Source organism: Lates calcarifer, unplaced genomic scaffold, assembly GCF_001640805.2.
Source record: "Lates calcarifer isolate ASB-BC8 unplaced genomic scaffold, TLL_Latcal_v3 _unitig_5470_quiver_2180, whole genome shotgun sequence".
Classification (NCBI taxonomy): Eukaryota; Metazoa; Chordata; class Actinopteri; family Centropomidae; genus Lates; species Lates calcarifer.
This window is the reverse complement of record NW_026117547.1, coordinates 1-3976: the sequence shown is the minus strand read 5'-3', so window position 1 is coordinate 3976 and position 3976 is coordinate 1. Positions and strand designations below refer to the sequence as shown.

Genomic DNA, 3976 nt, shown 5'->3' with positions numbered 1-3976 from the left:
AAAAAAACCCTGACTTGACATAACCCTAAATGGATAATAAATAAGTAAGTAAATAAATAAATTGATTAATTAATTGGTTAGTGGCTTAATTAATTAATTAAATAATAAATAATTAACTGGCAATCTAAAACAATTTGAAAAAAGTAAGTACAAGAAATTTTAAATGAGACATTTAATTTAGGGGTATTGTAATAGTTAAAAAAAAAGTTAAAAATAAGTCAAAAGTGGCATAGAAAGGGTTAATAATTTAGGTGGGAGGGGCTATTCTAAACAGTTCATTGGGACAAACTGAAACCTAAGAAAGTGAAACTTAAGGAAAACTAAACTTAAGGGGGAGGTTATAAATACACACAAGGGACACACACAGTCACTCTTGCGCTGACTACTGAAGAGACAACACCTCTGAGACAGACTGCAAACAGGAAGGTTTTTTTGGAGTTTTTTTTTTGGAGTTTTTTGTGTGCCTGGGCCTGAAGAAGACCCATCTGGGTCGAAACGTTGCACACAGGCACACACTTGTGGGTTTATTTTTGATTGGTTTTGGTCTTTTTTTTGAGTTTAATAATAAAAAGACAGTTCATTTTAGTTCATTTTCATTTTCATTTGTGAATAAATAGCACCTTAATAAATAGAATAAAAAACAATTCATTATTAATAGATAACAAAGCTTAAATAAAACACAGAAGAACACAAGACACAGAAACATATTCAAAACCAGCTCAATATGAGCTGGCAGCAGGAGGGCTGGACCGAGGTGCGCTACGGCAGACGCAGAGAGGGTCGCCGTCAGCGCACCTGGGACCAGGGGGAGAGACCATGCTGGGGGATGGACCGAGCACCTCCGGATCCTTCGGGGGACGGGCTCCCTTCCCCTTACCTAACCAGCCTGTGCCTCCCTCATACAGTGTCGATCACTACCTCGGTCCCCAATCTTGATCCAATGCAACAGTGACTAAACAACAAAATCCTAGACCAGCCCCTAGGTTCACTGCTTCCGGACTTCGAGGCCAGGGATTTGGCTGGAGACAACGCCAGCAGCGACAGCCAACTGATCCGAAATTCGAAAAGTTGGTTCGTCAGTTGCATTCGATCATTAAGATGGTGCATCACCTGCAAAATGTGACCCCAAAACTGGGGAAACCTGAGCCCCAAATGATCTCCCGCATGGTTGAGACTCTGTCCACCATGATCAAACCTGCATCTCCTACTACCAACACAGTAGATCTCATAATGGGAAATGCAAAAAATTGGGGTTACAATACTCTGATGATTCTTGAGGATCATTACACAGCGGGTTTGGAGACCATTCTTACAGACCTCTCAAAGGATCTGGACCCAGAGTGGAAAACTGCTTTTGAAGTGGCTACAATTCCCGTACTTGCCAGCAAGGGAGGTCCTTACAGCACAGCTGGTGCTCTATGGGGTGAGCCAGGAAGCAATCAAAAAAGACGACTTTGCCAAGCAGTGGCTCACCCTGGCCGCCATCAAAGACGCCATGTGGACCTCCAGAAACTTGCTGGTAAGGAAGCACATGCAGATGCCCCCCGTGGCTGTGATCCGGATGGCCGCAGCGACGGTCCAAGTGGCCGAAGCTGCAGGCGGCAGGCCTAGGACACAGCCACAAAGAAGAATCGCCTCTGTGCCCATTCGGACGAAGGAGCCGGAGCTACACGGGAAAAGGTCAAAGCAGCGGTGGCCTGGCTCTCCGGGAGAGGAAGGTGGGAAGGAGCGAGAGGGCGGGGATCTCCTATGAGCACCAGGACAGGATCCTGAGAGACTTACTGTTTGGAGGAGCGGAGTGAGTAACCCTGGGTAGGGACTCACCCTGCTCCTGCACAAGAGAACCTTTTAACAAATACACTCCCTTTTAAAATATTCCTTTACAACTTTGTTGTTTTTTTTTAATCTGTAAAACCTCTTAAAAGTACTGTTTTCATTGTCTTAACTATGATTTTACAGATTATCCACAATTGTTGACAAGTTGTATTTTGATGTAGGGTGTATTTTTTTTAATTATGCAAAAGTTTCGATGGAAAATGGAAATGAGTATCAATAAAGAGGAAAAAAAAAAAAAAAAAAATCTGTTCTTATCAGTTTAATATCTGATACGTCCCCTACCCGGGGACCATATATTAAATTGATTTTTGGATCAGGGAGCCGGAACGGGGGCTTGCTCCTTCCACTCCACGCATCGACCCGGTATTGCATTACCTCCAGGTACGGTGCACATTCTCTGGAAACGTGCAATGTAACTATAGAGTTTTGTGGGGGGTGTTTTTTCCAGGGGAGTCCCTTGCTTTTCTCACATTCCTTTATCGATAGGGTACAAGTTGCTCAAAGCCCTGATGCGGTTACTGAGTCGTACGCTTAGTGGTGCACTCTTGATTTTTCCCTTCCCCGGAGGTTGATCAGGGTGTACCGTCTCTCTTTTGCAGCTGGAAAAGAAGGTAAAGTAAGCAGTTCCCTCTATAGAAGGGGATAACGTGTCCAACAGACCTTTAGAGACGGGAGCATACACGGCTTATGCATTACTGTTTTTTGAAAAAAAACAGGCACATTCCAGTTTGTCTGGGCCGAGCTCCGACCGGTGAGAAAAGTCAATAAAACCAGCAAAGTTTGTGCACCGCGCAACTTTGTCAAACTGCAGTATAGTGCTTGCAACGCCTCGGGGACAAGCCTCAGATGAGGGTCAGCTAATGCTGATGTCGCCGAACTCTGGCATTGTGCAGTGTGGCCACCATCAGCCAGGGTGCTGTGTCTGGAACCGACCCCACCGTCTCTGACAACTCCAACTCATACTTACCTGGCAGGGGAGATACCATGATCAAGAAGGTGGTTCACCCAGGGCGAGGCTCAGCCATTGCACTCCGGTTGCGCTGACCCCTGCGAATTCCCCAAATGTGGGAGTCTCGACTGCATAATTTCTGGTAGTGGGGGACTGCGTTCGCGCTCTCCCCTGACCGCTACGTCAAAGGAAAACAAGGTGTCCCGGGTAGCTTCTTTTACTCGTAAGCGTGAAAGCGTGCTGCCAGCTATGCCAGTTTTACGACTGCAGAGTCGGTGCTGTTGTCGGGCCGTGACGATTGGTGGGCTTTTCTGTATGTTACAAGCACACATGCCCCAGCCCCCGCCCCCGCCCCCCCAAAGGCGGGGCTTTCCGCCTAAGCCTAACCCTCCGCAAACCCCATTGGATAGCGCATGTGACAGTACGGGGCAGGGTAGCTGAACGGGTGCGATCTGGGATTTGGAACGCGGCAGGCGCAAAGAGAGGCCTACCGTGACGGTGGTGGCTGGGACGATTGGGGTTCTCGGCTGCCCTCAAGGCGAAGGCCGTACTGACTCTGGTTTCTCTTCATAACGCACAAGTCTTTCGCCTTTTACTAAAGACTTCCGTGGAGAGGAACGCCAACGGAGTTTAAGCTATTTTTGGTAGGTTTGGCCGTAAGGCTGAGCCCTTTGAGTGTGTGAAAAGTCAAACGGCTGTTTCCGCTAAGAACCAGGGGTGCAAAGTGGGGAGACCTGGGTGGGGGTGCTAAGCAGCAGCCATTGTTAGCTGGCTTGAAAACAGGGCACCGTGACAAGAGAGGATCGTGCCAAGAGCTTGGACGGAACACGAAACGCTTTGGACTCATCGCTTCTCGGCCTTTGGGCTAAGATCAAGTGTAGTATCTGTTCTATCAGTTTAATATCTGATACGTCCCCTACCCGGGGACCATATATAAATTGATTTTTGGATCAGGGAGCCGGAACGGGGGCTTGCTCCTTCCACTCCACGCATCGACCCGGTATTGCATTACCTCCAGGTACGGTGCACATTCTCTGGAAACGTGCAATGTAACTATAGAGTTTTGTGGGGGGTTTTTTCCAGGGGAGTCCCTTGCTTTTCTCACATTCCTTTATCGATAGGGTACAAGTTGCTCAAAGCCCTGATGCGGTTACTGAGTCGTACGCTTAGTGGTGCACTCTTGATTTTTCC

The 3976-nt window shown here is 47.5% G+C and overlaps 3 non-coding genes and 1 pseudogene across 3 annotated transcripts; all 4 read left to right on the top strand.

Moving 5' to 3' along the window:
• The first annotated feature begins 2020 nt into the window (after positions 1–2020).
• On the top strand, positions 2021–2233 carry LOC127140939 (uncharacterized; annotated as a pseudogene).
• Positions 2234–2795: 562 nt separating this feature from the next.
• LOC127140937 (U1 spliceosomal RNA) lies at positions 2796–2959 on the top strand. The gene has a single exon (XR_007811439.1). It is a non-coding gene; the product is annotated as a U1 spliceosomal RNA (small nuclear RNA).
• A 378-nt stretch (positions 2960–3337) lies between these two features.
• On the top strand, positions 3338–3449 carry LOC127140940 (U5 spliceosomal RNA). The gene has a single exon (XR_007811441.1). It is a non-coding gene; the product is annotated as a U5 spliceosomal RNA (small nuclear RNA).
• A 181-nt stretch (positions 3450–3630) lies between these two features.
• On the top strand, positions 3631–3819 carry LOC127140938 (U2 spliceosomal RNA). Its single transcript, XR_007811440.1, has one exon. It is a non-coding gene; the product is annotated as a U2 spliceosomal RNA (small nuclear RNA).
• The last annotated feature ends 157 nt before the right edge of the window (positions 3820–3976 follow it).